We start from the raw sequence: 27,929 nt of genomic DNA, 5'->3' as shown, positions 1-27,929 counted from the left end.
CTTGTCTTATGCTGTCGAGTCGTCTCCGACCCATAGCGAGACCAAGGACACATCCCGCCCGGAATGCCCTGCTCTCCATCTGCAGTTGTTCTGGTAATGTATCCATAGAGTTTTCTTGGTAAAAAACATGGAAATGGTTTACCACTGCCACCTTCCATGCTGTAAACTCGAGTCTCCGCCCTCAACTCTCTCCCATGCCTCTGCTACCCAGCACGGGTGAGTTTTGACTTGTAGCAGATGGCCTTCCACTCGTTAGCCACTGCTCAAGCTAGGAATGGAATGGACAGGCCTCTGCTTGACTCTCCCTCCCATAGCTAAGACTGATAGAGTCCTGGAAACTCTCCCAAGTGCGACCCTGAGAGGGGTCACAGGATTCTATGGAGACCATAATCCAATCAATCCATCGGTGGTATTTACTGAGTGTTTACTTTGTGCAGATCACTGTACCAAATCCTCGGGACTTTTACTGTCTAATGGGAAAGTTCTTTCGGCCGAAGTCACCCTGGGCTGGGTGCCAGCGTGTGCCATTCTTTCATTCAGTTCTATTTATTGAGCATTTACTGTGTGCAGAGCACTTTATTAAGCACTTGGGAGTATACAGTGTAAAAATAGGCAGACACAGTCTCCGCCCACGATGGACTTAAGGTCTAGAAGAAAGAAGGATGCTACAAAGGATTATCGCACAGAGTGGCAACAGAATGGAACAGTCACTGGCCTCCTTTATAAGAAACCTCTTCCTTTAGATGGTAAGTGCTTTGTGGGCAGGGTTTGTGTCTTAGGCTTCTGTGTTACTTCTCCGCGTGTTTATCACAGTTCATTAAACTCAGTAGTTGAATAAGTACCATTTATCATACAAGTAAGACACTTTTCAAACTACTTCTATTCCTATCACAGCTCCATCCTGAATGCCTCCCATCTCTAGTGCTTTTGGGGAAACAAAGTTTGCCAGAGTAAAATGGTTAAAATTAAACACTACTACTGCAAATATTACTGCTAATAATAATAATAATAATTGTGGTTTTGGTTAAGTGCTATGTGCCAAGCACTGTATGTAGTGCTGGGGTAGACGCAAGATAACCAGATCCCACGTGGGGTTCACAGATTAAGTAGGAAGGAGAACAGGTATTGAATCCCCATTTTGCAGATGAGGGAACTGAGGCACAGAGAACTTGAGTGATTTGCCCAAGATCACACAGCAGACAAGCAGGATTGGAACCTGGGTCCTCTGACTTCTAGCCCCATGATCTTTTCACTAGGCCATGCTGCTTCTTTAAACTACTACTTTAGAATTGCGGACAGAGGTGCAACAAACCCTTATCACCTACATTCCCATTACAGAGGAGGCAAGGTATTCTGGGGTAAAGTGAAACACCCCCTCACTTAGAAAGTGGAATTCTTGCTCACATTGTTGCACTCATAAAGAAAAAAAGGGGGGGGGCGCGCAGATCTGAATGTTATCATCCAGGGAAGCCTCGCAGACTTTCTTAGGAGTGCACGAACTTACCCAGAAACAGAGGGTGACCATTAATCAGAACGAGAAGCAGTGTGGCTCAGTGGAAAGAGCCCGGGCTTGGGAGTCAGAGGTCATGGTTTCTAATCTCGGCTCCGCCGCTTGTCAGCTGGGTGACTATGGGCAAGTCACTTCACTTCTCAGGACCTCAGTTACCTCATCTGTAAAATGGAGATGAAGACTGTGAGCCCCACGTGGGACAACCTGATCACCTTTTATCCTCCCACCGCTTAGGATGGTGCTTTGTACATAGTAAGCGCTTAACAAATACCACTATTATTATTATTATGTATGAATGGGAGAGGCCAGGGCCAGTTGGGAGAGCTGTGTGGCCGATGGACACGGATATAAAGGAGTTCCTCTGAGCAAGGTGGGGTTTATCCATAATTCCAGTGGGTCAGACTCTCCTGAGGCAGTAGTAGCCACCAAGGCTGACAGGTCCCCTCCCACCTCACAACCAGAAGCAATACCCTGATGGATCCTTTTGGAGGTGAGCTGACCAGATGTCCCAATTTGCCCAGAGCAATCCCTGTCAGCGTTTTCCTCGAGTGGCTGCTGCCCAGCAGACAAGTGCTGATTGATACTATGATTTGCCCCCTTCTCTCCCCACCCCCTCCTCACTCACAGTATCCCAGCAGCAGAGGCAGGATGCTGGCTCCCCACTAGGCATGAGGGATGGGGAGAGGGGAGCTGATGTTTAGCATCTCAGACAGATCAGCTGGTCAGAGGGTGGGGGGGTGCTTGGAGACAACAGCGATTAGTAGAGAGCAAAAATGCAGCATAGCAGCTTCAGCCAGTTGTTTTTCAATCAACTTCAAAGACTGTGATTGTTGCTGCTTTAGCGGACATACTGTTACTGCTGAGCTCCGTCTCCCTAGGAAATATCCTATTTCCATTCCCTTCTAATAATAATAATAATGATAGCACTTGTTAAGCACTTACTATGTAGCGAGCACTGTTCTAAGTGCTGGGGCAGATACATGCTAATCAGGATGGACCCAGTCCCTGTTTCACGTGGGGCTCACACTCTTAATCCCCCTTTTACAGATGAGGTAAGGGAGGATCAGAGAAGTTAAGTGACACACTCGAGGTCACATAGCAGACAAGTAGCAGAGATGAGATTAGAACACAGATCCTTCTGACTCCCAAGCCCAAGCTCTATCCACTAGACCACACTTCTTCTCTAAGGAAACTGGGAAGAGCTCTCAGAGAGAGTATTTTGGTTGGATTTTTTTTTTGAGGTGTGGGATGTGATTAGGCACTGTTCTTACTGCATAACTGATTCTGTATATCATAGACCCTGAGTTAACTGTTCCGTTCATGCTGAGTTAATTGTCTTTGGAGAGAGAAAAAACGGGGCCAGGCTTTGCAACCATCAAACATTACTTCATAACAAGGTATGACACTTCAGTGTGCCCAATGTGACTGGGGTTTTGGGTCCTGAATTGGCCTTTTCAGCCACATGAGCTGAATTTCTCCTGCTGTGGTGCTTTCTTCTAGATATACATGACTGTCTGTGCCCCATTAGTCTCCCCCAAAATTGAGAACTTCCTGTGGGCAAGGTCCCTGCTTCCTTGGAAATGAATTCAAGTGTCTGGTGTTATTCTAAATTCCTTGGGGTGCTCCCAGCAATTGTTTTAGGGGAGGGAAATCTAGATAATTACTTGAGGTCTCTCAATTTAGGAACAATGAGTCTGGAATTTAGCTCCGCGGTCAAAAACTCTGTCTCCATGGATGATTCAAAACTTTATCTTGATTTAACGAATGGCTGGGTGAAGGGAAATTGAGAATGCCCAAGTGATTTATAGGTGGACAAAGATTAAGTCTTCTGGGTCCCCAGATGACTTAATAATAATAATAATGATGTTGATGATGGCATTTGTTAAGCGCTTACTCTGTGCCAAGCACTGTTCTAAGAGCTGGGGCAGATACAAACTAATCAGGTTGTCCCATGTGGGGCTCACAGTTTTAATCCCCACTTTACAGATGAGGTAACTGAGGCCCAGAGAAGTGATTTGCCCAAAGTCACACAGCTGACAAGTGGCAGAGCCAGGATTAGAACCCACAGCCTCTGACTCCCAAGCCTGGGCTCTTTCTACTAAGCCACGAATTCCAAGGGCAGTTCTCCTGGTCAGTGGGTACGATTTCAGTCAATTAAGCAAGCAATCAATCATATTTATTGAGCACTTACTGTATGCAGAGCACTGTACTAGGCTATTGGAAGAGTACAATATAATAGAATTGGTCGGCATGTTTCCTGCTCCCAACGAGCTACAGTCTCATCATCTAAAGGCAGTTCCGTCATCTGTATGTGGCTCGGTGGAAAGACCCCGGGTTTAGGAGTCAGAGGTCATGGGTTTGAATCCCAGCTCTGCCACTCGTCAGCTCTGTGACTGTGGGCAAATCACTTCACTTCTCTGGGCCTCAGTTACCTCATCTGTAAAATGGGGGTTAACTGTGAGCCTCAGGTGGGACAACCTGATTGCTCTGTATCTACCCCAGCACTTAGAACAGTGCTCTGCGCTTAGTAAGTGCTTAACAAATGCCATTATTATTATTATTATCTGTAAGCAGGAACTGTGTTCCAGCCCATCACCTTGTCTCTACCCCAGCACTTAGTAGATAGCAAACGCTTAATTAATGACATAATTCTGACTATTATCATTTAGGTGGCAATCCTCTTGTTCTAACGGCTGCCTCATCCTGTGGTTACTACAGCAGCAAGTCTCCAGTTCACATCTTGTCGACTTTGTCGTCTCTGTTGCTTCCAGGAGCAGCAATAAGATCAGTAAGGGATATTTTTAGGGTCTGATCTTTCATTCAATAGTATTTATTGAGCGCTTATTAGGTGCAGAGCACTGTACTAAGCGCTTGGAATGAACAAGTCGGCAACAGATAGAGACAGTCCCTGCCGTTTGACGGGCTTAAAGTCTGATCTGAGAATGTCTGCTTGAGAGAAGCCCAAGAGGGATCTCTGAAGGGGGCAGAGGAGTTCCCTAGCCAGGTGCCTTGGCTCACATCCTTTCTCACAGCAGCTTCAACCAAAAAAAGGCAACTGAGTGGACCCCCCCAGTCCCACAGTCCACCAGAGTGAATAATGCCCTAGCAGGCGGAAGTCACTATTTCCTCCTGATTACTGTCTCTGCAGATATCTATATGGTTGGAGTTCAGCTCTTGCTGTTATTTCTAAGAGGCTCCTTTAAAGAAGGTCAGTGGGAAGCTCTCTGTGTGTGTGTGTGTGTGTGTGTGTGTCCCATTTTAAATGGGAATCCTTTTATCTGGAGCTCCATTTCCCTTCCTGGAGGGTAGTGCTCCTTTAGGGAGATGGACATTGTGTTGGTTTCCTCCGATAGGAATTGCATGGACTCAGTAGTTCACATAAAGGAGGGTCAGGGCCAGGGTCAGGAATTGCTGGAGCATTTTTCCCTCTCCCTTTTCCCCTCCTCCTCCCCCTTTCCTTCTCCAGGGTCCTTCCCTCTCCTTATCTTGCTTCGCTTCTTGCCCTTGTCCCTTTTTTCCTTCCATTCCTTTTCCTTTCCCAAGGAAATGGCTATCACTGGTCTTGGCCATCCTGGGTCTTCTGGTATAATCAAGGTATCGTGGGCCAAAATGACTTCTGAGGCCAACCTTAATTAGAAATGAAAGGGATGGAAGAAAAAGCTCTCCAAATAAACCAAATCCAGATTAGTCAAAATTTTTATTCACAAATGATAGGGCATTGGTTCAGCTGAGACTCATAGTTGAATTATACTTTCTTAGAGAAACCTAAAATCAATTTGTTGAGGCTGTATTCTCTATGAAACTGAAAGAATCTAAATATTTCCATCAGACCTTGAAATTGCAAAGCTCTAACTTAGGCAAGTCAGCGAGGCTTAGTGGAAAGAGCAAGGGCTTGGGAGTCAGAGGTGGTGGGTTCTAATCCCGGCTCCGCCAACTGTAAGCTGTGTGACTTTGGGCAAATCACTTAACTTGTCTGTGGCTCAGTTACCTCATCTGTAAAATGGGGATTAAGACTGTGAGCCCCATGGGGGACAACCTGATAACCTTGTATCTACCCCAGTGCTTAAAGCAGTGCGCGGCACATAGTAAGTGCTTAACAAACACCATCAGCATCATCTTAACCCCATGACTTAGTTTGTCCAGGAACTCAACCTGATGTTTTTTGCCGAAACCGATGGGAGGGGCCCCTTTCAGAACTGTGATATCAGTAAATCCTTACTATGTGCCCAGCACTGAACTCACTGAACTCATTAGCACTGGGCTACATATGATAACTTGATGACTGTAACAACCTCCTTGCTGGCCTCCCTGTCTTCTGTCTCTCCCTGTTCCAGTCCATACTTCACTCTGCTGCCCAAATCATTTTTTTACCATAATGTTCAGACCATGTTTCCCCTCCCTCAAGAAATTCCAGGGGTTGCCCATCCACCGCCACATCAGACAAAAACTCCTCACCATTGACTTTAGAGCACTCAATCACCTTGCCCTCTCCTACCTCACCTCACTACTCTCCTACTACAACCTGGCCTGCACCTCCTCTAATGCTAACCTTCTCTCTGTACCTCGATCTCGTCTATCTCACCTCCGTCCTCTCGCCTACATCAACCTCTGGGCTGAAACGCCCGCCCTGCTCATATCTGACAGACAATTACCCTCTCCCCCTTTAAAGCCTTATTGAAAGCATATCTCCTCCAAAAGGCCTTCCCTGCCTAAGCCCTTCTTTCTTCTTCTCCCTCTCACTTCTCTGTCACCCTTGCTCCCTTGCTCTGTCACTTGCTCCCTTCATTCATCTTCCTTTCCCAGCCCCACAGCACTAATGTCCAAATCTGAAATTTATTAATATTAACGTCTATCTCCCCCTCTGGCCTGTAGCTCACTGTGGGCGGGGAATGTGTCTATTATTATACTGTACTCTCCCAAGCACTTGGTACAGTAAGTGCTCAATAAATAAGACTGAATGAATGAACGAATAAGGTTAGACATAGACCCTGTCCCCACATGGGGCTACAGTCTAAAGAGGAGGGAGAACACACATTTAGTTCCCATTTTACTGATGAGGAAACTGAGACACAGAGAAGTTAAGTGACTTTTCCGAGGTCATACAGCAGGCAGGTGGTAGAACCCAGACCCTCTGACTCCAGGTCACTGCTCTTTCCACTATTTCCCTTTGGGGCAGGTATCTATAGCGAGATCCAGAGGCAACTTCAAGTCCTGTCTTCCAAAGCTGCCATTGGTTTGGACCTCTCTGGGACTCCTTCTGAACCTGTCTCCACTTCCGTCTGGCCCCAGACCTGGAGCCCTGCAGCTCCTTTACCACTGTCAGGCGCTGCTCCAATTTTGCCCTCAAATATGTTCATCTTTTTATGATGTGCTTCCCCTCAATCAGATCTGCTGCTCTCTTAGCCTTTCAGCCACCTAAGGGTCAGGAACTGGTTGTGATCTGACTATTGGTGCTTAGAACCGTGCTTGGTACCTAGCAAGCCCTCAATAAATACAATTAGCACTTATGATAATAATGATAATAATAACATGCTTAAAAACTAGTGTGGGAAGAACTCTAGGATGGAAGCCAGAACACCTGGGTTCTAAAGTCTGCTCTGTACCTGGGCAAATGAGAGAAGAGGGTTAGATAAGGGCCTTAGAGAAATTCCAAGTATCATTATTTATTATAGTCTTTTTTTCTCCGAGTCACGATATCTTTCCCTCTCTCCATCCTTAGGACTTTACTGTCCATTCTTTCTCCCTTAATCTAACCAAGTCCCCAAGGAAATACCACTTTCTGGTGACCACCTGGCGAGTAAAACTTTCCCCAGGTGTTTGCTCGGGCAGTATACAGGCCCTTGAGTAATGAAACAAAGCAGATGCTACATTCAGGCAGAGCCTGGATAAGACTTGAGCTGAGCCATCTTTGTTTGATTAAAGGAGGAGCCCAGGTGTGGCGGCAAGAGGCTTTCTGTGAAAATAGATCAGATCAGATCTCGGGGACTACCTCTTCTGGGCACCTGGGCAAATAACTCAACTTCCCATCCCACTATCCTCCACACCATCTAGGCCAAGAGTTCCGCCGAACCGTCCACGAAAGCGGACGAGGCAAGTTGGCAAGGAGAAAGGGGTGTCGGCGATTCTGGCGGCGCTCGGTGACCCCATCAAACTTCTTTAAATAGTGTGGAACAAAATCCTGCGGGAAGGCAGGAACCCTTGAGAGGATCTCTGGGGTAACAAGTCCAAGGCTGGGACATTCCTGGGAGCACCCTCGGGGTCCCAGACCTGCCCAGCTGGGAGACTCCCGTTCTTCCTCTGGGGAAGTGGGCCGAAAACCCAAGCCTCGGTAGTGGAACCAGCCCTGTCCTTGAAGGGTCGGCTCTCTTCCCTGGACTTGAGGAGGTGTTCTCTCGTCCGTCTGCCCAGGCCTGAGCAAGGGCTGGCTCTCTGTCCAAGCCCTCCGATTCCCCGGGCTGGGAAGGCGACTTGTGCTGAAGTCTATAATTCTATCTCTTTATATTGATGCTATCGACGCTTGTCTCCTTGGTTCGTTTTGTCGTCCGTCTTCCGCCTCTAGGCCGTTGCCGGGTAGGGATGGTCTCTGTTGCCGAATTGTACTTTCCAAGCGCTTAGTGCCAGTGCTCTGCACTCAGCGAGCGCTCAATAAATACGACTGAACGAAAGAATGGGGACGGCAGGCTCAGGAGCCCGGTGGGATGGGGGATCGGAGTCGGGACGGGAGAGAGGGGACGAGAGGCGGAGGACACTTGAACGAATGACACTTCCCACTTGGCGAGTGGCTCTTCCTCTGGGCTTCACGTGCCTCCCCGAGGAGGAGGAGGGTGCCATAAGACGTCGAAGGGGTCGGTCCTCAGCTAAGCCTTGGGCCTCGGGCCCCTCGGGCCCCTCGGGCCCCTCGGGCCCCTCGGGCCCCTCGGGCCCCTCGGGCCCCTCGGGCAGGGCCTTGGGGAAGGGGGCGTGGGCGGGGGCGGCAGGTGGCCTGCAGGGGGCGCCCGGTCCTCGGCTCCTGGTCCTCCCTCCTCCTGCATCCTCCTCCATCCTCCCGCATCCCCGTCCTCCATCCTCCCGCATCCCCGTCCTCCGTCCCCCGCTGCCAGAAACGCTCGGCGGCCGGCGGGGAGCGGCCTGAGGAGACGCCCCGCAGCACCTACACCCGCCCAGGTCGGTGTCCCGGGACGAGCCGAGCCAGGGGGCGGATGCGGGAAGCCCCCTCCCCATCCCCCCCCCCCCGGCCGCGGGTGGGGGAAGCCCGGACGACAGCCCCGGGGAGGGCGGGACCCGATGGGGGGCGGGGGCTCCGGAGACCCCCCGTCCCCGTCCCCGTCTCCCCCCGTCTACATCCCTCTCTCCCTCCGGACCCCGCGGCCCGAGAGCTCCCGGCCCGTCCGGTCCCGTCCGGCCCGGTAAGTTTCCCCAGGCCGGCTCGGCGGGGAGGAGGAGCTGTCCGGGGACCAGAGTTTGGGGGGGTCGGGGGAGCCCCGCCCAACCCATTCCGAGGTTCCCCCCGGAACGGAGCTGCCCATCTCCCGGGACGTGCGAGACCCCCTCCCCTCCTCCTTCTCCCGCTCCCTCCCCCTCTTCCCATCCTCTCCTCCCCACCCTCCGGGAGCCCCGAGGGTCGGGAAATTCCTGCTGGCTCCGGGGCTCTTTCGAGGCGGGGAGAAGGCACGGGCAGACGCCGCTCCTCCATCTGGCCTCCCAACTCTTTTAGAGGCAAAGTTTGGTGGCCCGGCTTCCCTCTGGGCGCCCCCAGGACCAGCCCGGGTGGCAACCGCCCTCCTGCCAGCTTGTTGGGGAAGAATACCTGCTTCGAAGGTTTGGCACGAGGAGGAAGCTTGAAGGGCCTGGCTGCTCGTCTCTGGGCACGGCAGATCCTGTTTGGGTCATTTTTATTAAAAAGAAAAAAAAAACCCACCCACCAACCCAACAGCCCCAGCAACAATAAAACCTGTCTCCTCCTCCTCCGCTACGCAGCTGGGAGCTTTGCCTTGGGTCGTGTTTGGAGTCCAGGAGCTTTAGAAGAGACCAACCGCTTCCATCAGGGCTCGGGCCCCCTGGCGAATTCCACTTTGGGACAATTTCGTGACCCGGAGATCAGGAAAATCGGGAGAGGAGGATCCGAACGCTAAGGCAGAGGTGGATTCTGACATCTGGAAGAACCGGGAGGAGTGAAATCCATGCCAAGCCGCCCCGGCCCTGGAAGACCCGACCGAAAGAAACGAAGAGGAGTGATGAAATAAATTCAAGAATCTCTCGAAGCGTCCGGAGAAGTATTGGAGAAAGACCAACTGGAAAAAGACCGACCCGATAACGACTCTATTGAAGTCAGGTACTGTGCAAAGGGGAAAGCTATGTTCAGGGTAGGTGGTTTGCAGAAAACCGATGGTGCCCCATGAACTCCTGGCTCCCTTGTTTCCTATACAGATGGAGTCAGGAGGGTGGAAAAATGTCATTTTCCGATGAATTTATTAGGGTATCGATCTCCTAACAGGCTAAAGTTGCGATTTGCTTTTTGTAAAAGAACATGATCGCCAAGTCGGAACTGAAGACCGTGAGCCCGTTGTGGGCACGGATCCTCTCTATTTGTTGCTGAATTGTACTTCCCAAGCGCTTAGTACAGTGTTCTGCACACAGTAAGCGCTCAATAACGACGATCGAATGAACGAATGGTTTGCCTAAAGCAGGTTGCCCTCAGTGTGTAGAAGCTATTGATGAATAACAAAGGGAGAACTATGCCGGTCTTATCTGGAGAGTTCAGATACATGGGCAGCGATATTTCTCTGTGATTAAAGGAGAGATATAAAGTGGGGAGCGTGGGGAGTGCTAGTGCGAGGGAGAACTCTTCAGTCCAGGGAAAAGGAGCACCAGCAAACGAAAATGGTATTTGTTAAGCGCTTTACTATGTGCCAAGCGCTGTTCTCAACACTGGTATAGATACAAGGTTACCAAGGTGGACCATTCATTCATTCATTCAATAGTATTTATTGAGCGCTTACTATGTGCAGAGCACCGTACTAAGCGCTTGGAATGAACAAGTCCCCGTACGGCTTGGGGCTCATAGCCTAGGTAGGAGGGAGTAGAATTTAATTCCCATTTTACAGGTGAGAGGCACAGAGAAGTTAAGTGACTCGCCCAAGTCACCCAAGAGACAAGGGGCACTTCTGAAGAGACTGGAGAACACAGAGCCCACCGTCAATTAGGCTGATTTTCTAGTCTGCAGATTAGTTAGGATGCTGATTCCTCTTTCTTTTCCCTTCACCGTCTGCAGTTTGCCGTTTAACGGCTCACCGCCGCTACCGTCAGAGGGTGTGCAAGAACAGAGAGAAGTAAAATGAAAACCTGTCCGTTCTGCTGCTTGCTAGTTCAGCTATAAGCCTTGGCTCGGGAGGGGTTTAAAACTAACGGATAAATGGAGACTTCGGGATTATCAGTGGATTTCAATTTTCCATGTATCCCCGGCCGCTGTTGCCATGGAGAATTGAGAGTTGGCTCTCTGTGCCTTATGGGGTGGGAATGTGGCACTTCTAAGCACATGTATCTCACTTTCGTAGAAAGACCCATCCCTGTAAGGATAAACTGGGTTCTCGGCTTCCCAAAGCGTTCAAGTGGATCCTACCGATCTTGCCAAGGACCGACTCAATCTGCTCCTTTAGAAAAGCGCTTCTTAGGAACTGCCCCGGCAAGCCGAGTGCTGTCATTTTAGTGTTTGGGTTCTCTCTCGGCTGAGTTCTTAAATGGTGAAACTGCTCGTGGGGATAGGAGCAAGGTGTACCCTACTATTAAAAATCATCTGGAAAGTTGGAACCAAACACGGCTAGCAGGGATTTAGGATTAGGCAGCACCACTGAGGAAGGGGAATATAAGAGACCTTAATGACAGAAAGAAAGGGCAATGCAAGGTAATGAGAAAGAAGAGGGTAGGAATTATTTATGATTCTATCTGTTCCTGAAACTTGAAAAGAAATTGAATGTAATCAAGAAAAAAGCCTATGACTGTAATGTTGATTAGACAATGGGGGCAATTTAGCTGAAAAAAAAGATGAGGTAGAACTGAGTATTGAACGGCAGACAGGCCGAATGAATGACTTTCAGGTGCACAATAGTCTAACGAGTCTAGTGGCTGGATTGGATGGCCATCGGAAAGGCTTTTCCATTCTCATTGTCTCGGCTCCCAAAATAGCACATTCACAGAGAAGGAGTGGCAGGGCGGGTTCTGGCAATTGAGTAACTTGAAAGACCAAGCATAGTATTTGCCAACTGGTGATCAGGCTCCAGAACAGACTTAGCCAGGGAAATCCCCCTTCTTTTTTTTTCCATGGTATTTGTGAAGTGCTTACTATTTGCCAGGCACTGTACTAAACTCTGGAGTAGATACAAGCTAGAGCAGACTTAGCCAGGGGAATCCCCTTTCTTTTTTTCATGGTATTTTTGTGAAGTGTTTATTATTTGCCAGGCACTGTACTAAATTGTGGAGAATACGCAAGCTAATCGGGTGGGACACAGTCCCTGTCCCACGAGGGGCTCATAGTCTCATTCTCCATTTTGCAGATGAAACACAGAGAAGCGAAGTGACTTGCCCAAGGTCACAGAGCAGACAAGTGGAGGATCCGGGATTAGAACCCAGGTCCTTCTGACTCTCAGGCCCGTGCTCTATCCCCTAGGCCATGCTGTTTTGTGACCAACTCCACTGCTGGGCAGCTACGTGACCTTGGATGAGTCACTTCACTTCTCTGTGCTTCAGTTTCCTTATCTGTAAAATGGAGTTTCGATACCTGTGCTCCCTACTACTTAGACTATGAGCCTCGAGTGGGACAGGGACTGTGTCTGACCAAATTATCACTGTTCAGATTATCACTGACTCTTTGGTATCAGTGTTCCCACGGGGACATCCCTGCGTGGAGCGGGAGCTGTGGCACGGAGGTGACAAGCAGATGCTCCTGAGAGCCTATGGCCTCTGTCCTCAAGGAAGCTGGTCCAATTTGGGCCCAGCTCTGGAAATGAGAGGCTGCCCCTGGATGGAGCCAGAAGTCTGTTTGCATTAGGAGTGATGCTCCTTGAGGTCAGGAGTTGAGACTTCTAACGCTCTTGGACTCTAATTCTAAACATTTTGCACACAGTAGTGGCTCAGTAAATTCCCTCCCGCTCGACTGAGTGAAAGCATTCCCAGTTGTTCAAATGACTGAATGTCTGATTTAGATTTGCTCCATCTGGGCCCGTGGTGGTCCCGAGAAACAGATGCAAACCCAAACCCCCAATTTGGCCCCAGACCCCAACTTGTGTGACCTCTCTCATTGAGCCTCCCACCCTTCCCCCCCGTCCCCAAGTTTTCTCTGGTGCAGAGGCACAGCAGAGGGCTGGAATCGGGCCGGCCTCCGGGCTGGGAGATTGGGGGTCCGTGCGCTGGTGCACTCACTCAGCTGAGTTTGGTACTGTGTTGAGCTACTTTTTCCCAAGATTCGGACTGTTGGAACCGAGCCAGTTCCGCAACAGAAGAAATTCACTCTTTCTCCATCTTAACTGGCCAGAGACCGGGCCCCAAGACTTCCGGCAAGCCCCGGAAAGTAGCCGGCAATCCCACCGCATTGTCTCTGAGCAATTGTGTTTCCCCCGTCCCGGCCGAAGCCTGTACCATTCTCACCCAGGGAACAGTATGTGACTTGGTGCGTCCTCCCTCTCCGGCTTGCTCTCCTCTCGGTGATTCATCTCCAGATGTTGCCCTGGAAAAGAAACTGGGAGTATTTGTTGACATTCCCCTCTCCGGCCTTCTGTCTTCTCAGGCGGGACAGGATGGTTCTCTGTGTAGCGGTCACCCCTACCTCATCACCCAGCAGTTGAAGTCTCCCCATTTTCTGCCAGAAAAACAATTGTTATCGAGGAAGATGAGCTCTGAGTAAATAAATCCCAAGCAGTGAGGGTGAATCCTGCTGTGTCTGCTGTTTCAGTAAGGGGGGCCGAGGTGGAACGGGCTGCCATGGACGATGGGAAGCCCAGTTTCTCCCAGTGGCGGAGGAGCCGGCTACAGGCCTGGTGGGGCTCCATCTCGGCTCGTGATTAGAACAAGGGACGTCCTCCCTCATGTAAACGAGTGGGAGTGTGGGCCCTCAAGGCCAGGCCAGGACTGAAGAGAGGAGGTTGTGGCTAGGGAGTCAGAGCACCTGGGTTCTAATCCCAACCCCTCCACTTGTCTGATCTGTGACCTTGGGCAAGTACCTTAACTTCTCTGTGCCTCAGATACCTCATCTGTAAAATGGGGATTAAGTCTGTGAGTCTTATGAGAGATAGGGACTGTGTCTGACCCGATTATCTTGTATCTATGCCAGTGGCTAGTACAGTACTTGGCACAATGCAAGCGCTCAACAGATTCCACAGTTATTATTACTATTCTGTCGTGTGCATCGCGTTGTCTGCTGTGTGACCTTGGGTAAGTCGCTTAACTTCTCAGTGCCTCAGTTACCTCATCGGTAAAATGGGGTTTAAGATGATGAATTTCACATGGGGCAACCTGATTACCTCATATCCACCCCAGCACTTAGAGCAGTGCTTGGCACATAGTAAGCCCTTTACAAATACCATTATTAATAATAATACTAACAGGAATAATAATAAGGATAAGGGTTGTATTTGCCAAGTGCTTATTATGTACCAAGCACTGCGTTAAACACAAGAGAGCTTGGAAACAGCTCTTGTCCCATGTGGGGCTCAGAATCTAAGTAGGAAGAACAGAAATTCTTTCATGTTGTAGTGGATAGAGCACAGGCCTGGGAGTCAGAAGGTCATGGGTTCATTCATTCATTCAATAGGATTTATTAAGCACTTACTACGTGCAGAGCACTGTACTAAGCCCCTGGAATGTACAAGTCGGCAACAGATAGAGACCGTCCCTGCCCTTTGACGGGCTTACGGTGTAATCGGGGGAGACAGGCAGACAAGAACAATGGCAATAAATAGAGTCGCGGGGAAGAACATCTCGTAAAAACAATGGCAAATAAATAGAATCAGGGTAATGTACATCTCATTAAACAAAATAAACAAAATGAATAGGGTGATTAAGATATATACAATTGAGCGGAGGAGTACAGTGCTGAGGGGGTGGGACGGGAGAGGTGGAGGAGGAGAGGGAAAGGGGGGAGAAGAGGGTTTAGCTGCGAAGAGGTGAAGGGGGGGCGTAGAGGGAGCAGAGGGAAAAAGGGGGGAGCTCAGTCTGGGAAGGCCTCTTGGAGGAGGTGAGCTTGAAGTAGGGATTTGAAGAGGGGAAGAGAATTAGATTGTCTGAGGTGAGAAGGGAGGGCATTCCCGGACCGCGGGAGGACGTGGCTCAGGGGTCGACGGCGGGATAGGTGAGACCGAGGGACGGTGAGGAGGTGGGTTCTAATTCCAGCTCTGCCACTTGTCTGTGGCGTGACCTTGGGCAAGTCACTTCACTTCTCTGGGCCTCAGTTACCTCACCTGTAAAATGGGGACTGAATCTGTGAACCCCACATGGACAGGGGACTGTGTCCAACCCAATTTTGGAGAAGCAGCATGGCTCAGTGGAAAGAGCCCGGACTTGGGAGTCAGAGGCTGTGGGCTCTAATCCGAACTCCGCCACTTGTCAACTGTGTGACTTTGGGCAAGTCACTTAACTTCTCTGGGCCTCAATTACCTCATCTGTAAAATGGGGATTAAGACCGTAAGCCCCACGTGGGACAACCTGATTTGCTTGTATTTACCCTACTGCTTAGAACAGCGCTTGGCACAGAGTAAGCACTTAACAGATACCATCATTATTATTATTATTATTACCACATATCTACCCCAGCGCTTAGAACAGTGCCTGGCATGTAATAAGCACTTAATAAATACTAACATTATTATTATTATTACCCCCACTTTACCAAGAACACTTTACTAAGTGCTTGGGAGAGTACCATAACAAACAGACACATTCCCTGCCCACAGTGAGCTTACAGTTTAGAGGTGGAGTCTTAATAAAATAGTGCCACACGTGCCCCAGAGGGTTTGTGTTTGCACGTACACATTCATTCATTCATTCATTCAATAGTATTTCTTGAGCGCTTACTATATGCAGAGCACTGTACTAAGCACTTGGAATGAACAAGTCGGCAACAGATAGAGACAATCCCTGCCGTTTGACGGGCTTACAGTCTAATCGGGGGAGACGGACAGACGAGAACAGTGGCAATAAATAGAGTCGAGGGGAAGAACATCTCGTAAAAACAATGGCAACTAAATAGAATCGAGGCGATGTACATTTCATTAACAAAATAAATAGGGTAATGAAAATATATACAGTTGAGCGGACGAGTACAGTGCTGAGGGGACGGGAAGGGAGAGGGGGAGGAACAGAGGGAAATGGGGGGAAAAGAGGGTTAAGCTGCGGAGAGGTGAGGGGGGTTTCAAGAGGGAGTAGAGGGAGAAGAGGAGCTCAGTCTGGGAAGGCCTCTTGGAGGAGGTGAGTTTTAAGTAGGGTTTTGAAGAGGGGAAGAGAATCAGTTTGGCGGAGGTGAGGAGGGAGGGCGTTCCGGGACCGCGGGAGGACGCGGCCCGGGGGTCGACGGCGGGACGGGCGAGACCGAGGGACGGCGAGGAGGCGGGCGGCGGAGGAGCGGAGCGTGCGGGGTGGGCGGTAGAAAGAGAGAAGGGAGGAGAGGTAGGAAGGGGCAAGGTGATGGAGAGCCTCGAAGCCTTGGAGCGGAGGTTGATAGGCAACCAGTGGAGTTATTTAAGAAGGGGAGTGACATGCCCAGATCGTTTCTGCGGGAAGATGAGCCGGGCAGCGGAGTGAAGAATAGACCGGAGCGGGGCAAGAGAGGAGGAAGGGAGGTCAGAGAGAAGGCCGACACAGTAGTCTAGCCGGGATATAACGAGAGCCCGTAACAGTAAGGTAGCCGTTTGGGTGGAGAGGAAAGGGCGGATCTTGGTGATATTGTAAAGGTGAAACCGGCAGGTCTCGGTAATGGATAGGATGCGTGGGGTGAACGAGAGAGACGAGTCAAGGATGACACCGAGATCGCGGGCCCGAGAGACGGGAAGGATGGTCGTGCCATCCGCGGGCCCGAGAGGCGGGAAGGATGGTCGTGCCATCCACGGTGATAGGGAAGTCTGGGAGAGGACCGGGTTCAGGAGGGAAGATGAGGAGCTCAGTCTCGCTCATGTTGAGTTTTAGGTGGCGGGCCGACATCCGGGTGGAGACGTCCCGGAGGCAGGAGGAGACGCGAGCCTGAAGGGAGGGGGAGAGGACAGGGGCGGAGATGTAGATCTGCGTGTCATCTGCGTAGAGATGGCAGTCAAAGCCGTGAGAGCGGATGAGTTCACCGAGGGAGCGAGTGTAAATGGAGAACAGAAGAGGGCCAAGAACTGATCCTTGAGGAACTCCAACAGTTAAAGGATGGGAGGGGGAGGAGGCGCCAGCGAAGGAGACCGAGAATGACCGGCCAGAGAGGTAAGAGGAGAACCGGGAGAGGACGGAGTCCGTGAAGCCGAGGTGAGATAAGGTATGGAGGAGGAGGGAATGGTCGACAGTGTCAAAGGCAGCAGAGAGGTCGAGGAGGATCAGAATGGAGTAGGAGCCATTGGATTTGGCAAGAAGGAGGTCATGGGTGACCTTAGAGAGAGCAGTCTCGGTAGAGTGGAGGGGACGGAAGCCAGATTGGAGGGGGTCCAGGAGAGAATGGGAGTTAAGGAATTCTAAGCAGCGAGTGTAGACGACTCGTTCTAGGATTTTGTAAAGGAAGGGTAGTAGGGAGATAGGGCGATAACTGGAGGGGGAAGTGGGGTCAAGAGCGGGTTTTTTTAGGATGGGGGAGACGTGGGCATGTTTGAAGGCAGAGCGGAAGGAGCCATTGGAGATTGAGTGGTTAAAAATAGAAGTTAAGGAAGGGAGGAGGGCAGCACTCTTGTAGACACACACACTGTCTCTCTTTCTGATAGCACCATGGGTCAGGATGATTATGATCGGAGGAAGCTCCTTATTTAAGTGAGAAAGTCCAAAGCAGAACATTCCTCTTTCTCTGACTCCTTCCAAAGGTGGAGAAAGAAAGGGATGTGCTTCTCCCCAACCCCCTGGGCTCTTAGTTTGAGCCTGGGGGCTCAAGAAGGAGGAGGCAATGTGTCCTAGTGGAAAAACTCCGGGACTGGGAGCCAAGAGGCCTATGTTCTAGTCTAGTCTAGACTCTTTCACTTGCCTGCTGAATGACTTCTGGCAAGTCACTTGACTTCTCTGTGTCTCAGTTCCTTCATCTGTATAAGGGAATAAAACACCTGCTCTTTCTCCTTCTTATGCTATGGGTCCCTTAGGGGACAGGGACTGTGTCTAATCTGATATTCTCTTCTTTCTACCCCGGTGCCTGGCACCTAAATGCTATCATTACTATTATTAATCAGTCAATCTGCATGCAGAGCACTTTACTAAGCCCTTAGGAGGGTAAAATAGAGTTGGCAGACAAGATCCCTGACCCTCAGAGAGTTTATGATTTAGTGTAGGAGATAAATATTAAAAAAGATTACAGCTAGGGAAAGCAGCAAGGAAAGCAATAAGGATATGTACTTAAGACCTGTGTGGGTAGGAGTGGGGTAAGGATCAAAGTACTCAAATGGTTCAGACCCAAGTTCACAGGTGACACTAAAGGAATGGAGAATAGAGTGGGGAGATGAGAGGTTATTCAGGGAAGGCTTCCTGGAGGAGATGCGATTTGAATAAGACTTTGAAGATGGGGAGAATGATCATCAGATATGAAGAGGGAGGGTATTCCAGGCAGGAGGGATGGTCTGAGCAAGGGGTCAAAGGCGAGGGAGATGAGACTGAAGCAATACAAGTAGGTTGGTGTTAGAGGAGTGAAGTGTATGGGCCGGGTTGTAACTGGAGAGGAATGAAGACAGGTAGGAGGAAGGAAGTTGATTGAGTGTCTTAAAGCTGATGGTGAGGAGTATCTCTCTGAGGTGCAAATGGCTGGGCAACCATTGGAGGTTTTGGGAGGTGGGGAGGTGCTCCCAGAGGGATATTTCAGGAGCTCCCCCCCAGCAAAGTTTAGCACAGGGACTGCATCAATCAACCAATCAATCAGAGGTACTTAATGAGCACTTACTATGTATAGGGTAGGCCATTCCCTCCCACAAAGAGCCTACAGTTTAGAGGGAGAGACAGACATTAAAATAAATTAAGGAGATGTGCATAAATTCAGTGGGGCTGGGGGTGGGGTGAATATCAAGTGCTTAAAGGGTCCCCTCCCTCACTCCACACAAGATAAGCCTCAGAATTGAAAGACCAGGGGACTCCAGGTTGGTTCTGATTCTTTCAGTGTGTTCTCTCTCTCTCTTTCTCTTGTTCTCTATTCATTCAATCGTATTTACTGAGCACTTACTGTGTGCAAAGCACTGTACTAAGTGCTTAGAATATACAATCTGGCAACAGATAGAGACAATCCCTACCCAATAATGGGCTCACAGTCTAAATATATATTTCTCTCTCTCACTCTTTCTCTCTCTTTCCCCCTTCCCACCCTCTGTAAAATGGGATGCAAATCCTTGGTCTTCCCTACATCTCAGGGACACTAGAATTGCAGGAGTGGCAAGGGAAATACTTGAATTTGCTGGAGTCCTAGATTTGGAAGTAACTAGGGAAGAAACATGGACTAGTGGAAAGAGTATGGTGGACTGCATGGAAGAGAAGGGGACCTAATATCTCACTCTAGCAATCAATGATATTTACTAAGGAATTTACTATATGAAGAATACCGTACAAAGCACATGGGAGAAGACAGTAAAATAGAGTTGGTAGGCACAATCCCTGTCCACAAGGAGCCTCCAATCTAGCAACTCCAAGCCCTGCCGGTCTTAGCTCCAGAACCCTCAAGGGGTTTGAAATGGACTGGCACAGGTTCAGAGGGTACAGAGTCACCGAGGCCAGTGAGTCACCACAATTCCAGCCTTGAATGGCTTCCTCTTAGAATGCACCGCGGTCCCTTGGACACTTAGTGAGCGTTATTGGGGCTCATGGACTATGTTGCTGATCTTGGACATAATTGATGGTATTTGTTAAGCGGTTACTATGTGCCAAGCATTGTTCTAAAGCACTAGGGCAGATATTAGGTAATCAGGTTGTCTCATGTGGGGCTCACAGTCTTAATCCCATTTTACAGATGAGGTAAACGGGCCCAGAGAAGTGAAATGACTTGTCCAAAGTCACACAGCTGACAAGGGATGGAAGGCGGGATTAGAACCCATGACCTCTTCTGTCAGTGTGGATGTTGGCTTTCCTCACCCCAAGGATCAGCCTAGCCCTGGATAATCCTTCTTCCGCTGCCGGGACCAAAGCTTCATCCCTGTTGGAACTGAGCTGGCCGGTCCCCCTTCCACGTGGCCGGGTTTGTTAATGCAGGAAAGGAACTGTGGGAGACAGTCTCTAGGGCTTCTAGAAAGGCTGCCGACAAAGTAGCCCACTCACAAGTTGGTCAGTCATATTTATTGAGCACTTAAAGAGCATTGTACTAGGTGCTTGTGTGCACTAAGTACGATACAACAATAAATAGTCACATTCCCTGCCCACAATGAGCTTACAGTCTTGGGGGTAAATGGGATAGAGTGGGGGAGCCTTTACTACGTCTGGTTTAGAGGGCACTCAACCCTTATTTGCCTCAGCTCGTGGGGAGGACTGGGGGTAAATTTGGCAGAAGGTGGCATACTGAGTAGAGCATGGGAAACCCTACTGAGAGCTCAACTCCTCCAAGAGGGCTTCCAAGAACTGAGCCCCCCCCCCCCCGATCTCCCTTTGCTCCCCCTCCACCCTCTGCTCCTCCCCCTTCACCTCCCCTCAGCTGAGCTCCCTTCTGCTCTGCTCCCCCTCCCCACCCCACCCTCTGCTCCTCCCTCTCCCCCCTTCCCCTCCCCTCAGCACTGTCCTCATTTGTATATATTATTTATTACCCTATTTATTTTGTTAATAAGGTGTACATCCCCTTGATTCTATTTATCGCGATAATGTTGTCTTGTTTTTGTTTTGCTCTGTTTTGCTTTGCTGTCTGTCTCCCCCGATTAGACTCTGAGCCCATCATTGGGCAGGGATTGTCTCTATCTGTTGCCGAATTGTACATTCTAAGAGCTTAGTACAGTGCTCTGCACATAGTAAGCACTCAATAAATACTATTGAATGAATGAATGAATGGGCTTGGGAGTCAGAAGGTCACGGTTCTAATTCCGGCTCCACCACTTGTCTGTTGTGTGACTTTGGGCAAGTCACTTCACTTCTCTGTGCCTCAGTTACCTCAGCTGTAAAAGGGGGATTGAGACTTTGAGCCCCACATGAGACAGGGCCTGTGTCCAACCTGATTTGCTTGCACCCACCCCAGCACTTAGTTCAGTGCCTGGAACGTAGTAAATACTTAGCAAATGCCACAATTATTATTATTATCAAAACACTCTCTCCGAGAACACTGCTCACCCAGAACTCTCTGCCTACATCCTGGCTCACAGGGAGCTAGTATACCACTCCTACTATCCCAGAAGTCAGAAAGCTAAACTACTTCATGTATTCCCTGACATGAAATGCTGGCAATTTCGAGGGTTTGGCTAGTTAGTGGAACAGCTCGAGAAAGAGAGCAAGGATCTGCCACCCTTCTCCTTTTCAGGAGGAGTTGATTTAACACATTTCTCTCTCTGGCTATAATCACCCATCCAATGGGAGCCTCTTGGAACAGACACCCAGGGAGAATTGAGTTTCCATCTCTCTCCCCATATCTCTCCGGCTCCTCCATCAAGCCCCCACGGCTTGCTCCTCTGCTGATTTCTGTGAGCCATTCTGCAGTTATGGAGAATTTATTGGAGTGTTCGCATTGATTTTGTGTGTTTAATCTGCTCTAGGGCCGTGCATCATCCTGTCTGGCCTTCAGACTTCTACACGGTTTGGATTCATGGTGAGGGTGAGGGTTGAAGACTCAGCCGAGCTGCTTATTGCCACATTTTCCCTTCCGGGATGGAGTCTGTCTCCTCCTCGGCTTCAGAGTGATGATTTTGATGAAAAACTTTCTGCTTCTTAAAAGGTGCAATCATCATGCCCTTGGGCCTGCATTCGAGTCACCGGATTGGTTTTATTCATTTATAAAATACCCACAAGGCATTCATTTGATTTTTGCCACCAACCTCATGAGATAGACAAATTAGTTACTCTTGTCAGCCGATCAGTCTGCCTCCTTGCTTTTGCTAGTTGAGACCTGGGGCTATCCCATTTCAATCACTACTATTTATTGAACACCTACTGGGTGACGAGCACTGGGCTGAGAGCTTGGGAGAGAAGAATAGAATCAGTAGATATGATCCCTGCCCTCAGAGAGAGCTTACACCCTGTCAGGAGAGGCGGCTTCTAAAATAAATTACAGTTAGGAGTTAATAGAGGAGTCATAAGGACTACAGAGAGCAGTGTGAGAACCCAAGGATTTAGGTGAATTGAAGGTGCTGAAGTGATAGCTGGGGGATTCATTCATTCATTCAATCGTATTTATTGAGCACTTACTGTGTGCAGAGCACTGGACTTAAGCGCTTGTAAAGTACAATTCAGAAACAGATAGAGGCAATCCATACCCAACAACGGGCTCACAGTCTAGGAGATGCAGGGTGGAGAGATGGGAAATGAACTGGGGCAGGTCTCCTGGAGGAGATGTGATTTAAGACAGGCTTTGAAGATGGGGAGAGTCCTGGATGTGAAGGGGGAGGTGGTTCCAGGCAGGAGAGAGGATGTGATGAGGAGGCTGGCAGTGGGAAAGATGACAATGAGGTGCAGTGTGTAGGTTGGAAAGAAAGGAATGAGAATGAGAAAGGAATGAGAGGAAAGAAACGTGAACTAGGGTGTAATGGGAGAAGAGAGTGGATATAGAGAAAGAAGAGAGCCGATTCAGGGTCATAGAGCTGGTCATCAGGGGTTTCTGCTTGATTCAGAAAGGAATGGGTGATCTCTGGAGGTTTTGGAAAGTGGGTAGCGTTGTGAGGAGTGAGGTTTCTGAAAAACATACTGGGCAGCAGAGTGAAGCATAGACTGAGAGGAGAGACATTGGAGACATAGAGTGCTAAAGCTCTCAATAAATACCACTGATTGACTGGATTGACTCAGGGAGGTCAATGAAGAGCCCACTGCAAGTAGTCAAGAACAGCTTGGACTAGTGGATTGAGCATGGGCCCTGGGAGTCAGAAGGACCTGGGTTCTATTCCCTGCTCCACCCCTTGCCTGCTCTGTGACCTCGGTCAAGTCATTTCAGTCCTCTGTGTCCCAGTTACCTCCTCTGTAAAATGGGGATAAAGATTGTGAGCTCCATAAGGGACAAGAACAGTGCCTGGCACATTGTAAGTGCTTAATAAATACCATTAAAAAAATGTAGTCAAGCTGGGATATGACAAGTGCCTGGATTAGCAAGATGGCCCTGTGGACAGAGAGGAAGCGGAAGATTTTGGAAATGTAATGTAGAAGGAAGGGACAGGATTTGGCCATTGACTGAACATGAAGGTTGAAAGAGAGGAGTCAAAGATCATACCAAAGTTCTTGAGAGATGGGGAGGCTGGTGGTGGTGTCAACTGTGATGGGGAAAGTTAGGTGGAGGAGAGAATTGGGGAGACGTGCTGAGTTCTGAAATTTCTTTATCTTGAGTCTTGGCCTCCAAATAGACGCCGAGTTTTTTTATTTGTTGTTTTGTTACGTTTTTTTATGGTATTTGTAAAGCACTTATTATGTGCCAAGTAGATATGTAGATACAAGTTAATTAGCTTGGAGACAGTCCATGTCCTACATGGGGCTCACAGTCTTAATCCCCATTTTACAGATGAGGTAACTGAGGCACAGAGAAGTTAAGTAACTTGCCCTAAGTCACCCAGCAGACAAGTGGCAGAAACGGGAATGGAACCCAGGTCCGTCTGACTCCCAGGCTTGTGCTCTATCCATTAGGCCAAGCTGCTTCTCTGAGGAAGTTGAGGAAGCCATTCTTTGTGTAAGGGGACAAGGAGGGTACGAGCATCTTGATAACTTTCCAGGAAGAGGAAATTGTGTTTTCTTGTCCTCTTCATCCATATCTAGTTTGGCTGGGTTCCCTGATGTCTGTTTCCTATACTACAGCTTTCCAAATCTAAAGGAACACAGGGAGTACGGGAGTTTCTTCTTCAGAAGGGGCTAAGGCTGGGTCCACATCACACTTCAGATCTGGGATTTCTTGTGTTTAAAAAAAAATTCAAAATAATCTATCCTGTTCATGTGGCCAACACCCATGAAGTTCATCTTTTTGGTAGGTCTCATTTTAAACTAATAATTTTAAACTAAATCATTGGCATCAGTGTGTGCTTGTAGATCACCCTCTAGTTCATTTCGCTTTGCTGTAGACCAGGAGTTAATTTAAATCAATCAACCAACTACATTTATTGAGTGCTCACTGTGTACAGAGCACTGCAGTGAGCACTTGGGAGAGTACGATATAGCAGAGTTGATAGACACATTCCCTGCCAACAGTGAGCTTACAGTCCAGAGCGGGAGGCAGAGACTAATATAAATAAATTATGGATATGTACGCAAGTTCTGTGGGGCTGGGGAAGAGGGGAATAAAGGGCGCAACTCTAAGGGCAAGGGTGACGCAGAAAGGGAGTGGGAGAGGAGGAAATGAGGCCTTAGTCAGGAAAGGCCTCTTGCAGGAGATGTGCTTTTAATAAGGTTTCGGAGAAGGGGAGAGTGAACATCTGTCGGGTATGAAAAGGGACGGTGTTCCAAGCTAGAGGTAGGATGTGGGCGAGAGGTCGGCGGCGAGATACATGAGATCGACGTACAGCGAGTAGGTTGGAGTGAGGTGTGCAGCCTGTGTTGTAGTAGGAAAGCAGTGAGGTAAGACAGGAGGGGGCAAGGTGATTGAGTGCTTTTAAAACCAGACCATCCCAAACCAGTGATGCTGCTTCTATCCATTTGCACAAAACTTGAAGCAGGAAGGCCCACCATGTTCTATGTGCTGGAGAATCCCCTTATTTTCCATTAGTGTGCTAAATATCATCAGCATAGTCAAGAAGGGACCAAGGGGTCATTTCCCATATTCCTTTGCTTCGACCCAACAGAGGTGAGGATTGATGGGAAAGGAAAGGAATGTCTTTTTCCTACACCCCTCCCGCCTGCACAGGACATACACCCTTTAGCCTCTGAGTGCATTTTCTAAATCCAGAATAACCTGATGATGACATTTAAAGCGGGTTTAGTCAAACAGTGGATGACTGGCCTGCTTTTGCAGCAGCCCAGATCGCTGGAATTGAAGCCTTGGAAAATAGGCATTTGAGGAATCATTAAATTCCTAATGGATAGAGCACGGGCCTGGGAGTCAGAAGGTCATGGGTTCTAATCCTGGTTCCACCACTTATCTGCTGGGTGACCTTGGGCAAGTCACTTCACTTCTCTGTGCCTCAGTTACCTCATCTGTAAAATGGGGATTAAGACTGTAAGCTTGATGTGGGACAGGGACTGTGTCCAACCAGATTTGCTTGTATTTCTCCCCCTCTCCCATTCCACCCCCACCCCTCACCCCCAGACCGCCCACTTGATATCTAGTAAGGGCTTAACAAATACCACAAGTATTATTATTATTATTATTATTACTAGGGTTATTTAGTTTGAAGAAGGGATGGTTAAAGAGTAACTGTTTTCAGACTGCAAGAGTTTGAAGGGAGGATACTGACCAGCTGTCCTCCAGATCCACTGAAGGCTAGACAAGACCGAGTTTCCTCACTGGCAGGATGTTGGAACCCAGAAAAGGACCACCATAGGAAATGGTGGAATCTCTCTCTACCCATAGAGAGAGAGAGATCCTTAAAGACAGGGTAGTCAACCAACCTTCCTGATTCACCTGAGCTAAATGACCTCTTGAAAATCCCTTCCAGGTCTCTGATCTTGAAGAAGTTGGGGAGGCATTCTGACCTTTGGGTCTGACCAAACCATTTGTACACCTGTGTTTTAATAATAGTAATATTATTATGTGCCAAGTATTATACAATACAAAGCTGGATAGATGCAATCAGACAAAATGTCTGTCCCCACATTTGTCAAAAAAACAGTTCTGCTCTGGATTTTGCAAATTCCCAGGGAGGCTTTTAAAACCACTGGTAAATGTTTTCTGTGGGGAAGACCCAGTTAGAAAGACAGTTGGGTTTGCTGTCCGTGTTACTTTTGGTTCTGAATTCCCAACCGGTCATTACCTCATGTCTCTCCCCTCCCCTTAGCTAGTGCTTCAAGGAGTAACCTGCCCTCACTTTAACAGTGCACTAATCCCTGTGTAATATCAGTAGTTCAGAAATCCATCTTCAGGATTCTGTGTCCTCTCTCTACTGGACACGGGATCCAATGTAGAGTAACAAGACCCTGACTTCTCAAGACTCTGTAACGCACCCCGGGAAGACGGGGTGCCTTTTTTTAAAAATGGTATTTGTAAAGCACTTACTGTGTGTCAGGCACTGTACTAAAGTGTGGGATAGATACAAGGTAATCAGGTTGGGCACAGTCCATGTCCCCCGTAGGGCTCAGTCTTAATCTTCATTTTACAGATGAGGTAACTGAGGCCCAAGGAAGTTAAGGGACTTTCCCAAGTTCACACAGTACACTGACTCCCTGGCCTTTGCTCTTTCCACGAGGCCACACTGCTTCTCCCATTATAGTGAAAGTCCCAGAGTGGCCTGGCTGTCCAGAGGAAAACTCCTCCTAAGAGCTGGAACAGACCCAAGCAAAACAGGACTACAGATACAGTACAGGTGCCATCGAAATGTAGTACGGAGGAAGTGACAGTTAAATGCTCCTCAGGAGAGATCGTCCTGCGGAGGAAAAGTCGAAGAGTTGAGCAGGAGAGAGGAGGTTGTGCTGAGGAGACAAGCTGTCTTTACCACTTAGAATTCTATGGCTTCAATCTTCCTGACCTCCTACCCCTTCAGTGTTCCTTTGCAAACACTCAAGGGGTCCCAGAAATGTTTGAAAAACCTTGGCTTAAGGAGGTGGGCCAAGGTCATAGCTCTGCCTCTCAGAAGTAGAGCAGGCATCTCAAAGACAGGGTGACAAAAAACTTTACATCGCATCCCAGTTTGCATGCAACCAGTGTACCGAAGAGAGGCTCTCTCTCTCTCTCTCTCTTTCTCTTCCCGCTCCTTCTCCCCACTCCTCTATCCCCTCTTCTTTCTCTAACCTTCTTTCTCTCTTACACACACACACACACACAAACACATGATCCAACCAGTCTACCTAATAATTATATGTGGATGTTTTTGGTGTGAATAAATATCCCCTGGTCTCCAAACCCCAAAGACAGAGTAGATCACTCAAGGCTGAAACCAGGGACAGGAAACTAGAATTCTTCCTCTCCCAATCAATTGACCCACGAGCCCCACTTGTTAGGAAGAGGTTGTGTATGGTGTGCTTCTCATGGGGGGCGTTCCTTCTGCCCCGGAGGGGTACCCGGCGACTGGGTAAGGAGGGGTGCGGGTCTGCCGGAGAAGATGGGGGATGCGATCTTCCTGAGCCGGGGGACCACCTAGCACAGCAGTTCTCCATTTACGAAACCCAAATGTTTGAACGTTGTCCCGAGTAGCAGTGTGGCCTAGTGGGAGGAACACGAGCCTGGGGGGTCAGAAGACTTGTGTTCTAATCCCAGCTCCACCAATTACCTAATGTGTGAGCTGGATCAAATCACTTAATTCTGTGGCTCAGTTCCCTCATCTGCAAAATGGTGATTCAGTACCAGTTTTCTTCGTACTTAAACTGTGAGCCCCTTATGAGACCTGATTATCATGTATCTACCCCAGTGCCTGGCACATAGTAAGGGCTTAACAAATGCCCCAGTGATGATGATGATGATTACTGTTATTATTAGTAGTAGTAGTAGTAGTAATATTGTTTCCTTGTTGGAGTTGGAGTTTCTGGTCTAGGACTCTGGGCCTCCCTTGGTCTTGAGACTTTAGGACTGAGAACCTGGGAGGAGGAGTTGATTCTAGGACTAGTGGTTTGCGTAGCTTTCTGGTCCCTGCCACTTGGGATCCCGCTGAGACAGTGAGTGCCCAGAGCGAACAGGTAGGCAGGAGGGTGTGTAGTGCGTGTTTTTTGCATGAAAGGTGGGAATCGGATGGGTTTGCGTCCATTTTACGCCCTGGCAGGAGAGTGCCCGCAGTCGCCTCACGTCTTCCTCCCCCCCACCCCCCCGGTTCCCTTTACATTCTCCATCAACAACGTGGAGTCGCTTGGGAAGTATTCCGGTGTTAATATTTAATTTCCTTTTATGTGTAGCAGCAGATAACTCAAAGATTAATGTTTTAAAATGGAGCTAATAAGCGAATCCAATCAGCTCGAGTTCTCCTCTCCGGAAGGGCTGCAGTCCCATACTCCATCAACCTTGCCCTCCCAGAAAGCTTTCAGGGAGACTTAGCAGGGGGATGGGCTC

General features: G+C 48.9%; 1 protein-coding gene across 3 annotated transcripts in view; it reads left to right on the top strand.

Moving 5' to 3' along the window:
• The first annotated feature begins 8,568 nt into the window (after positions 1-8,568).
• Positions 8,569-27,929, top strand: part of ADORA2A (adenosine A2a receptor) — a 44,329-nt gene continuing 24,968 nt past the window's right edge. Inside the window, exons 1-2 of one of the 3 annotated variants that reach the window (XM_029057853.1) lie at positions 8,569-8,674; positions 9,488-9,842. The gene's annotated coding sequence lies outside the window, so the exon portion shown is untranslated. Of the gene's footprint in view, positions 8,675-8,865; positions 8,917-9,079; positions 9,843-27,929 lie in introns of those variants that run through there. The other 2 variants (XM_029057852.1, XM_029057854.2) reach the window with 2 other exon arrangements.

The sequence above is a fragment of the Ornithorhynchus anatinus genome, chromosome 2 (genome assembly GCF_004115215.2).
Source record: "Ornithorhynchus anatinus isolate Pmale09 chromosome 2, mOrnAna1.pri.v4, whole genome shotgun sequence".
Classification (NCBI taxonomy): Eukaryota; Metazoa; Chordata; class Mammalia; order Monotremata; family Ornithorhynchidae; genus Ornithorhynchus; species Ornithorhynchus anatinus.
Note: the sequence above shows the minus strand (reverse complement) of the source record. Positions and strands in the feature narration are given on the sequence as shown.